This window comes from Cupressus sempervirens, chromosome 6 (assembly GCF_028749045.1).
Source record: "Cupressus sempervirens isolate cs-2001-9-10 chromosome 6, ASM2874904v1, whole genome shotgun sequence".
NCBI lineage: Eukaryota > Viridiplantae > Streptophyta > Pinopsida > Cupressales > Cupressaceae > Cupressus > Cupressus sempervirens.
Genome location: NC_143123.1, coordinates 230,941,773 through 230,956,027, shown reverse-complemented (window position 1 = coordinate 230,956,027; position 14,255 = coordinate 230,941,773). Strand labels below are relative to the sequence as shown.

The window sequence follows — 14,255 nt, the reverse complement described above, 5'->3', positions numbered from 1 at the left end:
TAAGACCACATATGACATGAAGGGAAGGCATGTAGAGTTTCAAAATATATATAATCTAACTTTAGTTTCACAAGCATCATTTTACAAATTATTCAAATTCCCTCAGTAGTTGGGATGCACTTTTGGTTGGATTAGTATTATCCAAAACATCTATTAAAAAATTAATTCATTTTTTTAATCTAGAGAGAAATGGGAGCTATATTAGCTACAAAGATAACTTTACAATTAGCGACCAACACCATCAATATAAATAAATATACAACAACAACATAGACCAGCCTAGAAAAAAGGGGTTACTATAGAAAATAGAATCAATAGAAAAAGCCAATACTAAACCATGAAGTGGAAAATATATACTAAAATATGAAGTTGAACTGAGGTAGTAGACATCAGAAAGAAACAAAAAAAATTTACCAAATTTTATACCTGAGAGCATCACTATTGTATGGAATGTCCATCTTGACCATCTGATCTAAACAAGGCAATGTGAAGGGAAAGTTTTATTTGTCAAATGCACCCAATCTAAAAGGATGTTTCTCTTCAAGATGGAGAGGAAAAACTTAATTGTATGCCCTATTTTTCTAAATCTTGATCAAATTACATCTAAAAGTAATTGATCTCAATGTTAAATCATTTAGTTGGGAGAATGATACCAACTCCAAAAGAAAAGTAGAAAGAACTTCCAAAACTTTCTAAATGAAAATGACTAATGCAAATCACCCATTAATTTTGTAAGATTCCTAGTCTTCTCTCATTAGTTAGACCAACCCTTCAAGATCTAAATCCCAAAAGGCTTATGGGACCCCTTATACTGCACACTAGAGAAAAATGACCTCCTATGGAAAACTATCATAAATAGGTGTTGGGATGTTCTAAAATCCTTTTCCCCTTGGTAATATAATATTTAGAGTTACATTATAAAATCCAAAAGGAATGGCAGAAAAAATATCAAGCTCCAGCAATACAAACTCTAGAAGTTGGCTATCTGGACTAATGCCAGCAATTCACGATGTAGAAGCAAATGCAAAACCATGAGTTGGCCTCACAAGAGAATACCTTTCATCAACTTTGTAGGTATACTTTATTGAAGAAAGTAAAGCAAGACCCAGTTTCCTCCATATTAACCTAGAGGCTTGATGAGAAGTACAACACTCATTTCTAATGTCTTGTCCCACATCTATAGGACCTTGCACCATCCTGGGTCTCTCCATATCCAAGCCAATTTTTTTATTTCAGTGAGCCCTCAAATACCCAAGTCTGTGGTTGGAGTTTGGTGAAAATGTCAATGCCACTACTAAAAGGACTAGTATGATGACATTGGTGGTGTTGGGAAGACCAGTAGACCAACATCAAGGGTAATGATGGTAGACTGGAAGATTCCCAAACTGTGGAGGAGGGCATTGGCTTGTGTGGCTTCTTGCATACCTCACTTCCTCCAATTTGCATTCCACCATAGAATCATTTGTCTTTGTGCTACCTTTTCTCTTTATATTGTGCATGTGTATTAGGACTTTCTCCTTGATAAAACTTTCCCTACTATAACTATGAAAGTTGTTGAAAGTGAAAACTGGAAAGAATATAACAATAAAAAAGAAGAAAAGCACAAACACATGATTTTATCATGGTTTACAACAAATTGTGGATACATCCACACTGCAAGGAAATCTTATTAATGTTAAAGTTTGAACTTTACATCATAGTTGTAGCTTTAGATCTATGAATACGATGTATAATAATGAACCTCCAATACATATATATAGAGTCTCAAAAGAAATGAAGAGACAAACAAGTAAAGGGAAACAATAATAAATTATGAATAATAAATGGAATACTATTGGGCTTTACATATACACACAATAATAACCTCCCTCTCTTATTTCTCCTCTTCCTCATCATCCTTCTCTTTCTCTTCATCTTCATCTTCATTCATTGTAATCTCATCATAGAGAATGAGGACATGGCTCCACTATTAATGAGAATCTATAGGAACCCTAGGTTATTGTTAACAATTGGCTAATGAAGATATGTAATTATTGTCATTTATGGAAACACATGGTGTACATGCTTATAGGAAACCTTGCAAATAAAGATACTTAGCTTTTGGTACTCTAAAAATTGTCTAAGTATGAATTTGGTTTATAGCAGTGTATTATTTTGTATGTAACTTGTTATTGACGTCATATTATGACTAGAAAAGTTAGATGGAGATATTATACATGTTGATGATGACATGTATAACCTCAAAAGTTAGTATGGATGGTAAGGAAAAGAGATATCCATGTTTTACTAACGAAACAAGACAATGGAATTAAAGGAAAGAAATTATTTTGTTTACAAAATAATTACTTGACCAATTGGGGTTGACTTCCTAAATGTTTACTCTAAGTTGGAAAAGTATATTATGGTCTTAGATGACCTAGCAACAATTTGTGAAAAGGTATGGGATTTATGCAAAGGACATCTTGCAAATTCAAGTGTGTAAGTTGTGCAAGTATTATGATATACGAACTTTCTGTGAAAGTGATATATGAAAAGTTTGAGAAGCTATTTTGTGATCCAATATTGAACTAAGGAAGAACCTATACTCCTAAAGATTGATTACTTGTTTAGGCAGTGAGCTCTTCTTGTAATTAGAAGTGCATGTTTGGGCAGTGGGCTCATCTTGCATCTATTGTACTACAACTCCTAAGAAGGTTGGAATCTCTTAACAAGGATTAAAAGTTTCCTAATAGGGACTCTTTATATAGAATTTTTTCATTGACTCCTAATAGGGTCCATCCTCTGTAGTGCCTCTCCTATTTGACTTATGTAGGTCATCTCGATGGATGCAACCTTGTTGATCTCACCTTGAGAAGGGATCATGATTGTGACCATAAGTGGTCTACACCATTGAAGTGATTGGATTTATGTTCTGTATTTGTTGCTTTGATTATGCCTTGGCTAATTTTTGAGAGTATGATGTGATTTATGGTTCATTGAGGTTTGTGCCAATGGTTACCAGGATCAATGTCATATCATTATGTTATGATTGTGTTCGCTTATGTGTTTAAGTGCCTTTTTATGTTGTTTAAACAACCATTATTAAATGCTTAAATAATTATAAATGGATTATCCATGTTGGATTCATTGGTTATGTGTTGCAGATATTTACCTTGCTATATTTTGATCTAAGAGATAATTGTTACTCATGTTATGTTTTATATTTGAGATGACCTATGGGTCAGATGTTATACTTGATTTCAGTATCATAGATGTTAGACTACTATGTTGTCTAGCTATTCATATTGCATGATGATGTCATTTTGGGATGATAGTGTGTTTTATGATGATATCTAATTATCCAATATTTGGACATATCTCTAATTAAGTTATGTGATGGATTTAATGCTATGGTTATTTACTTTATTCCTATATTGTTATGCTTTATGCGAATATGAGTGATGTAAATGGATTATTTCAATAAAATTAAATAAATGGTTAAATTAGGTGATTTAATGAAATTATTGCTTCAGCTATGTTATTATATGCAATTTCACTTGATCATGTTGTTTAGTATGCAGGAACTATATCCTTGGCGGTGGCACATAGAGTTAGTGATTCAGCCATTCATATTTTACCAATGTCATCCATGTATGGTTGACGTATCCTTATTTTAATTGATTAATTAATCTTTTCAATGATTATTAAATCTAAACTCATTTGCATAATGTGATTAGACCAGTAAGCATGTCTATACATTTAGAGGTTTGCATCATCGCAAAAGTTGTTAAGGAAATTTCTGTGTTTTTGGATTTTCGAGCTTTTAATTTAATTTAATTTAATTTTTGGTAGCTTTTCCATAGATGAATTCCTATTTATAGGAATAGCCTTTTTTTTTGGGTGGATTCAAGGTTTAACTAGGTTGGCTGGTTATTTCCCTTAATCAATTATTCACTTGAAAAGTGAATAAGTATCCAAAAAGGAATTTAATTCCTCACTTCTCACTTTTGAATTAGAAAGTTGGAGAGTAAAACCCAAAATCCTCTTCATGAGGGTTTACTATTTTGTTCATTGTGGGAGCTATGGGTGTGGGATCATTGTAAGATTGAGCTCATTGGATCCAGCTTGGCGAGACTTTAAATTACCATGATTTTTGGCTACTTCTGCGAGGTTCTATTTTATGGTTTAGATTCCCATTTTGCCCCCTTTGGCTATGAGGTAGGGCTCTCCCGTTTTATTTTTTCTACTTCATTTTAGCTTCTATTTTTGGTAGTTTTTTGTTAAGAGGCTGAGAACTAGTGTTCCCCTCTGTTTCTGTATGCTAGCTCCAGTCGATTGGGCGGGTATGAGTATTTCCATATTTTTTAGGTTAAGGGTTTGGGGTTTTGCACTGTTATGTTGGCCATTTTTGCATACAAACTCCAAACCCAAATTTTATTTGATATTTGTGGCTTTTGTACCCTAAGACCAAATGGGTTTTAATTTTGAAGTTTTTGAGTTTTGAGGTTTTTCACCTTGGTTTGCATGCCACCCAGTTTTCTCAGGTTTTCTTGGCATGGTGTTGGTCGTGGACTTGGATTATCCATAGGATTTTATTCAAACCATTGTTTCAATTTTATGTTTTCATTGGGATGCATGTCATATATGTACTTTTGATGTCATATTTGGTTTAGTGATTTCATACCTATTGTTATGGTTTCTTTTAGACCTTTGTTCTTGTTTCGTGGACACTAGGATTCGTGTAGAATCCATACTCCCAGATTGAGGCCGGTTGAGTAAGTTCATGATGTTTGGTCTTGTTGCATCATTGGGATTCATGTAGAATCCATACTCTTAGATTGAGACTAATTGAGTGATTTCATGATGTATGGTTTTATTGTCTTTGGGATTCATGTAGAATTTGTCCTCCCAAGTTGTTTTTGGTTGAGTGATATTTTGCTTGTGTTCTCATCCAATCCTTGTGTTATGATCTTCATGATGGTGGTGCACCACACACAAGTATGTGCATGTACATTTTTTGTCAGGCTTGATCTTCCATGGCACTTTTGAAAGTTATGATTGTTTGGGATTGGGTTGGGAATCTGCATGCCTACGGGCACTCATCATTGGAAGAGCATGGGTAGGGTAGGGTAGCATATGGAGGGGGCTTCTATCTCTACAACCCAGTGTCTATTTCCCAAGGGTTGGGCATGCAAAATCTTTAATCAAGTGATAACTAAATAAAATGTGTGAGTGGTAATAAAACTTAAGATAATAAAATGTGTGAGCACCTGATTAAGTTTGAGGACACAATGTGTGAGCACCTATTTAAGTTTGAGGACACATGATCTGAGCATGGGCTTGTCAATGCCAAGAGACTCTCCATGATGTTATCCCAGGACCTATAGTTTATGCATTGTCTATGTCTTTTAGTCATTATACTACCTAGTGTGAGTGTTAGCCATGAATGTTGTGCTTTATGTGTGTTTGTGGTTGGATCGTTATCTCCATTAGCATTGTGGGTGTGGACCTACAAGTTCCACATGATCGGGAGGCATATCTATCCATACCACTATTGGGGACCAGTGTATAGAGATGGTCTTTTTTCCTAGTACAACCATTTTTGGATATTTTCACTTGATGCTTCGAGTTCCAGAGTATGCTTTCTTATGATTTATGCTTTCATTGGAATGCTTAGATATCATGTTTCGATGATGCTAGTTTATTTGATGCATTCCTATATTATGATGTTTAGCATATGATTAGATGATGTGGTTGATTTATTGGATTAACTAATGCTTTTTTTTTAGCATGTTAGATTTCCTTATTCTTATGTTATAGCATATTTTAGTAGTGATGTCCTCATAAGATAGCATGGATGATCTAGTCAGTAGATTGGGATGTTATGGGAAGGGGATGGCTAGGATCCACGATGGTCTTATGATGTTATTGACAGGTGGGAGGAACTGTGTACTTAGTTTGGTTGTTAAGTTATTGCGATGTTATTTTTGTACATTGCGATGTTGCTTCTATACATTACAATGTTGATTTTAGTATGTTATTTTACTACTATGGTTAGATGGATTGATGTTCCTCTTTCTTGTTTCATGGCATCTTGTTGTTTATGCACTTGAGTGATCATTCCTTGATTTATGTGGATCTAGTATTCCCCAGTGTACAGGAAATTTATTTCCTATCTTTTTATCTTTATGCTATATGGCTTACTAATTTGTATCCTCATGAAAAATTGTACTTTTTCACATGAGAATGTAGTTGTTCATGTGGTGTTTTGGGTTTCCTTGCACAACATTAGTGAATCCTCACGTGAAACCCCACACCAATGTAGTGTTTTTGACTACTGATCCTAGCATGTCCTCGTGTGATATGGTGTTTCCTCGTGTGTGTTTTGTACTTTCTTGTGTGAAGAGGTGCTTCCTCATGCAAGATTGTCATTTTTTATTCTCTCGCACAAAAAGTAGGTGGCCTTTCCATTGTTCTTTAGGGAATGCAACTTGGACTTTTGAGTATCCTTTAGGATAACTTGTGGTTCCATGATTTGACAGTTCAGAGATTTTATGTTCTAACATCATCTTTGGTTTTTATTCTCGAGTTTGTGTGTGTTAGTTTGGTAGTGACATTTGGAGATTTGTTGGTTGCTAGGATTGTGGTTAAGTCTTTCGTTGTGATCTTTGTGATCCATGTATAATGTTGTCATGTGCTTTCATACTTGTAAAATAAAATATCTTGGCTTGAACTGAATCCTTGTTCCAAGGATCTTCGGGCGAGGCATTACATCCTCTAACAAGGAACTTATATATTAGTATATTATCTAGTGGGTATCATCCCACTGGGGTTTTCCCTTGGCCAGGGCTTCCCTAGTTAACAAAATATGGTGTAATGAGTTATCTTTGTGCATGGTTACTGTTACTATTCAACATTACTTTATTACTTTCTTATGTTTGGTTCAAAGTAATAAATAATATTTAGTTGGCAACTAAAGTTTTTTAAATTACTAATTCACACCCCCCGCCCCTGCCCCCTGCCCCTCTTAGTAATTCTTATTTCTAAAAATTGGTATCAGAGCACAATTACTCAAAAGAGGCTTAACAACTTGAGTAAGATCCCTATTGATATGGAATGGTTGATGAAGAACCTTGAAGAGACACTTGAACAAATTGATCTCCTTACTAAAGAAAGAGTGTGAGGACTCCAAAGTATATATTGGACAATTGAAGGATAAGATTGAACATCTCAAATCTAAACTTGAATCTATTGAGTCTGAAACTAGTGATGATGATTATTCAAAGCTAAAGATAGAGTACAAGATCTTAAAGCATGAATTAAAGATTACCAATCTAAAGTTGACTTTGAAGAATGATCCTAATAAAGTTGAGATCTAATTTGAAGAATGAGAATACAGATCTTAGAGAAAGTCTAGCGAAGAAGACATCTAAATTTGAAACATTGAAAGAAGATCATGAAGAACTTCATAAGTAAAACACTATTATGAAATGTGAACTAACTCAATGCAAGCAGCAACTTGAGAAACTTTATTCTAGCAGAGAAAAGCTTGATGATTCTATGTCAATACAGAGACCTACCTATGATAAGACTGGTCTTGGTTATCCATTTAACATGTCTACAAAGAAACCGAAGATTAGATCAGTTTTGAAAGAAAAAGATAAATCTGATGATAAGATTGAATCTAGTCAATCTTCTAATAAACCTAAAGAAGTTGGACAAGACAAGGAAGTTGAGATTTTGGATGAACCAAAGCAAGTGGAATCTCCTAAGGAAACTAGGTAAGTATTTTTCATGTAATGAAATAGGTCATATGAAAAGAGATTGTAAAAATAAGTCATTTAATCATGTTAAGGATTTTTATTTTCATAATTTTCATGGTATGGGTCATAAAGCAATTGATTGTAGGAAACTAAATATGATAATGACAGAAGAAATAGTATAATATCTAGAAATACTAACCATAGAAATAGAAGAAGATCTAATGAATGGACATTGATAGAAGGAAGACCTTATGTAGAGAGAAAATAAATCGTGTGCTATAAGTGTAACAACTTTGGACACATAGCTTGGAATTGTCATGCATCAGTTGATGAACAGAATCCTAGAAGCAGAACTCTAGTATGTCAATTATGCAATAACTTCAAACATATAGCAAAGCATTGTAGAATGGACAAAAACTTTGGAGATAGAAGGAACAATGGAAGAAACTTTAGAAATAGAAGGAATGATGGAAGAAATGTTATAAATGATAGAAGGAACCATGAAAGGAACTCTAAAACTAAGAAAGACAATGAGGAACAAAGAAATGTAGCTAGTGAACTTTGAAAAGAATTCAATGAGGCATTTGTAAAAGGATTAGACATCTCAAAAGAAAAGTTAGAAGATGATGAGATAGGAAGATCAAGGTTAGTAATCAAGTTTGATTCAACTAAGTTGAATTAAGCTTGTTCACAACACAAAAAAATTTAACTTCACTCAAAGATCAAATTATGGGTAGCAAAGTTGGGAAAAGGTGTATCGAGATAAGTTTAGACTGTATCTAAGCTCACTTGAAATTTGGTACTTATCTAAACTAGTTATGGAGGAATTAAGAGTTACTATTTTTATAGAGAAAGTTAATTCTATAGCAGAAGATGAAAACTATGTCCTTACTGATAATTTCATGGAATGAAGTTTTGTGGAGCATTGTCATGATGGAAGGAGGCTATGGTAAACCTTGAGTAGCATTTGAAGATCAGATAGAAGATCTTGAGTAGATATTTGATTTCAAAATGTAATTGACAGCTCTTTCATGTTTGTAAAGTACACAATTAATATAAGTTCAAGTTGATGAATAAAATGGAGTACAAACTTGATTACCACTTCATTGCGATCACATCGTAAGCATAGAGCACTTAGAAGCAACTTGATAAGGCAATTTTGAAGTAAACCCTATTTTCAAAAAAAGGTATTTTATCATTTATTTGCAAGATTTATTTGGTAAAGTTCTTATTCGTTAGAACCATGGATATGTCTATAATTCATAATGTTGAGAATGAGGAGAGACCAAAACTGAAGGTTTTTCTATGAAACCCATAGAAGGAAACCCTAGTTCAACATTATCCATTATGCTAAACAATGTAGTGCATTTGGAAGATGTAGGAAGTTATCTTAATAGCAAGTCTAAATCTATTGGGAGTGAATATATGAATAAAGATATGGAATTAGTCTTTAATCATGATATGACTATGAAGCACATATTTGAACATTTGAAAGAACTAGACCTATTCAAATATCATTTCTACCAAGAATTGGACACAGATTATACTAAGTAGAATTCATGATGGAAAACTATGGATGGAAGATAATGTAGTTGATATTTCAGCTAACCTTATTCATGAGGTAACTAGTCTTAGCAAATAAGGCAGTGTACCTATAGGCAAGAAACTTGTTAAGAAGAAGGTTGAGAGCTACACTAAAGCATTTTATAATGGAAAGGTCATGGTGATCAATACCATTAAACAAGATGATGTAAGATTCTTGAGTAGAATCATTGCCTACTCTATATGTGCAAGTTCTAAGATTGATGAATTTTCAGTCGGATTCATCTATGCAGTATACAAGATATGTGTTGAGAAGGAACAAGTTAATCTTAGTGAAATTATAAGAATGCAACTTCTTGAGAACCTAGAAAAAATCAAAAGGACTAAGAATGGTGTGTTTAGATTTTAGTCACTAATCAATCGTTTATTCTTTTGTGTACTTAAGAGATTTCTATATTTTTCAGTCATAGAGATTATGAGCAGTGAGAGGTGTACAATGGAGAAGATTACTGATGTATGTAGAAGACATCCAGTAGATAAAATATTGGATAGTGGGAATTTGATAATGTAAACATTTCAAAATGAGATGAGATAAAGATTCAGAATTGCACCTGTAATTGTAGAAAGGTTTAAAGAAGACATATGTATTATGGTTAATAAAGATTTTACTTATATTCAAGTAGTAGAACCTTGAGAAACATTCCTTGATCCCTTAGGTTATGAGATAAGTGATGATATAGCAAATGGATACATTGATTTATTATTAAAATCTGATAAGGACCAAGCTAAGTACAGATTTGGAACCTATGATGAGATTACCCAATCATCTCATCAGGCATCTTTAGAGAGAGCATCTCACAAGAAGATAAAAACAATAATGAAGAAATCTTTATCGGAGGCTAGTATCACTAAAAGTGAGTCACGGGCAATCAGATAGACTATGAAGCAAGGTATAACATATGTGCAACCTTTGTCAGTATCTATTGCAGAGTCATCTTCGAAACAAAGCATTCCATATGTTGCAGTGTTAGATGTAAAACCAAGTGAGCTGAAGAGAAAATCAAAAAGATTAGTGGAAGCTATGACCACCAAAACAAAAAGGGTCAAGCAACAAGCCACTGGACTAGGAAAGAGATAAAAGACATTGTTGATAATTATTGAATCTAGTGAAGAAGAAGAAGAAGCTAAACAGGCAAAGAAGGTTAATACTTCTAAATAATTAGTAGGTAAAGCTCGACAATCCTTGGAAGCTAAAGATAGAGAAGATTAATTTAGCCATTACTAATGAAGGCAACTTTGTTCAGATGAACAAATTTTATGACTTGTATAATGATATTGAAAAAGATCATATTGATATCTCTATTGTGGGATACATAATAGCCAATAATCTAAAACTTAAGGATATTAAAGGTATAATAAATTAGAAGGTCTATGACAGACTCATTGTAAAGAAGGCACCAGCTCAAGAAGAGGACTTAGAACTCTAGAAGTCTATGTTAAGGACTATATGCAAGACTAATGACAAAGAATAAGTCAAGAGATTGTTGAATAATATGGAACCTTACTTAAGAAAGAAAGTAAGACCATTTCTTTTTATGTGTGTGTGAGAAGGAAAAAATAAGAAGTGAAACAGTGGCAACCATAAGTCAAATGATGAAAAAATCCAAGGCAGCACCTTCACCAACACCCAGAACCTTGGAAGTGTCGGTAAGTGGTGACACAATATAGATCAATGAGACCAATGTTACAATTAACATTGATGATACCAACCCTTTTGAGAGTTCAAAATAGACTAAATCTCATACCAAGGGTATTGAAGAACAATTAAAACAAATTGAAGAGGAGAAAAGGCTTTTAAAGAAAGAAAATAAAAAGAAGAGAAAAGAGTCAAAGAGGCAGCTGAAAAGAAGCAAAGGAAAGATGAATCTAAACATTCTAGTTCATCTACTCCACTTTTTCTTGCTATCCTAACAACTAATGATGATGAACAAATTCACTTGATCTCATCTCTAATCAAACTTATTGAGAAAAACATGAAAGTGAAGAGCCTACAGAGAACCTTGATGGAGGTTACTGATAGATTACATAGTACTTTGGCAGTCCAACATATAGAGGCAAATCTTGAACAGAGAGCACAAGAAGTGTTAAAATATTTTGATGAGGAATTTACAAATTTACTGAATGTTGTAGAATCTAAGGCACATATTTCACATAATGCTAACTTGTTTAGCACTATTTGTCAAAACATCAAGAACGATTTGATAAGTCTTGATACTTCTATCAAGGAACTTCAAAAATGTCAAAAAGATGAAAAGGTAGTGTACATCAAGTTTACCTTATCTCACAAGTTGACAAAGGATCTTGATAGTCAAGTTGAAGGTAAGCTAAGTGAGCTAGAGGGTCTATCTAGCCAGATACATCCTTCTAGTAAAATTGATGATTTTGAAGGACAAGTGGCCAATATTCATTATGATATTAGGAAAATGGAAATTTGGAAGGAACAAATTTTGAAAATATTTTCAAATTTTAGAGAGTCTATTGCTCTGAAAATATCAATTGTAGAGAAATAGTTGGAGGAATGTGTCAAAGCCAAGGACACTTATTCTAACTTTTTATATTCTGATCTTAATGCAGTTGAGATTGCATCATATGCCTTGTGTGCAATTCTCACCTTTGTTGAATCAACCAAGGATACATGGAAAAAAGGTATGAATAGTCTTAAGGAAAGTTTTGATGATTGCATGAAGATTCTATTAGTTTAAGATAGATGTTTATAGAGTTTTTAACAGCAGCTTTGACAATTTTTGACATTTTAACCTTTGTCATTGATGTCAAAGGGGGAGAAGATGCATAAGAAAATTGTAAATAAGGTAAGGGAAGATTGTAAGGTATGAAACCATATTGTAAGGGGGAGAATATTTAAGATGGATAAGTCATAATAGATGATTAATGTATTGTTACTGTATTATTTTTTTGACAAGTTTCTGATACTTAGCCAATTTTCCCTCTTTTGTTGCCATAAATGCAAAAGGGGGGAATTGTTGACAATTGGCTAATGAAGATATGTAATTGTTGTCATTTATGGAAACACATGATGTACATGATTACAAGAAACATCAAAAATAAAGATACTTAGCTTTTGGTACTCAAAAAATTGTCTAAGTATGAATTTGGTTTATAGTAGTGTATTGTTTTGTATGTAACTTGTTACTGATGTCATATTATCAGTAATATTATGACTAGAAAAGTTAGATCGAGATAGTATACATGTTGATGATGATGTGTATAATGCTGGAAGTTAGTACAGATGGTACACAAAAGAGATATTTGTGTTTTACCAAAGAAATAAGATAGTGGAATTAAACAAAAGAAATTATTTTGCTTACAAAATAATTTCTTGACCAATTAGGGCCGACATCCTAGATGTTTACTCTAAGTTGGAAAAGTATATTATGGTCTTGGCCAACCTAGAAAAAATTTGTGAAAAGGCATGGTATTTATGCAAAGGACATCTTGCGAATTCAAGTGTGTAAGTTGTGCAAGTATTATGATATGCAAACTTTCTGTAAAAGCAATATACAAAGTTTGAGAAGCTATTTTGTGATCCAAGATCAAACTTAGGAAGAACTTGTATTCCTAAAGACTGATTACTTGTTTGGGCAATGAGCTCTTCTTGTAATTGGAAGTGCATGTTTGGGTAGTGGGATCATCTTGCATCTACTATACTATGACTCCTAACAAGGTTGGAATCTCCTAACAGGGATTCATAGTCTCTTAACAAGGAGTTTCTATACTAAATTTTCTCATTGGCTCCTAACAGGGTCCATCCTCTAACAAGGAACTTATATATCAGTATATTATCTAGTGGGTATCATCCCCACTAGGGTTTTCCCTTGGCCAGGGTTTCCCTAGTTACCAAAATATGGTGTTATGAGTTATCTTTGTGCATGGTTACTATTATTGTTCAACATTACTTTATTACTTTCTTATGTATGGTTCAAAGTGATAAATAATATTTAGTTGGTGATTGAAGTTTGTAAATTATTGATTCACCCCCCCCCCCCCCCCCCTCCCCACCCCCCCCCCACCCCACCTCCTCAGTAATTCCTATTTCTAATAGTTATTGTATGAACAAACCTTTGTTATTTCAAAACCTACCACTATCCACATATCACAACACTCATTTGAAAATGTAATGCAACATAGATTTATTACCTATTATAAAATTAAACAAGTGTTGTTTAGGGGCTTAGTACTTCCCTCTAAGTAGCATTAGTTTTAATTTTGAATATAAATTTAGTTTTAATTTTATTAGTAGCTATTAAATATTTTTATTTTTTACTTGATATCTTTGTTTATAATTATATTAATGTATTTTAGTAAGAAAGTAGTATTGTTCTTTGCCCAATGCTTGTTTCATATTTTCCAAACATGTTTTGATTGATTCATTTTGTGAATGACGTAATTGTCCAAAAATTGTTCAAAAAGAACATTTACACATTGTAATATATTTTTAATATTTTAGATGCTCCTAGATTGTTTGCTAATAATTAAGGATCGTGTATATCATTGAGAAAATATAGGCTATAAAAAGGGTTAAAATATATTTTATTAAATATCATATTTCACAAACTAATAAATTGGCATATAAGAGTTCAATCGATTCATCCAATTAAAAGATACAAAAATAATTTATACAAATTATAAATTTGAAAATTTAGCATGTATATTTTAGAAAATAAATTATTCAAAAATTAATACCTTATTGTCCGGATATCAAAATTTGCCTCAATCCTCGCCTTTCTGAGCTATGGTTATTTTCAAAATAAGCCTCATTTTAAGCATTAAAATGGTCACTTTCCCTCAAAGTTTTTGAGAAATTTCACACTTCAAATATCTTTGGCTTGTTCCCAGCTCCATCCAACACTTCAAATTTTTAAAATCTGGTTCTCAAGTCAAAATTTCTTGCAG

The 14,255-nt window shown here is 33.0% G+C and overlaps 1 pseudogene; it reads right to left on the bottom strand.

Annotated features, from left to right (window-relative positions):
* Window positions 1-771: 771 nt before the first annotated feature.
* LOC149552103 (uncharacterized) lies at window positions 772-14,120 on the bottom strand (annotated as a pseudogene).
* Window positions 14,121-14,255: the final 135 nt, after the last annotated feature.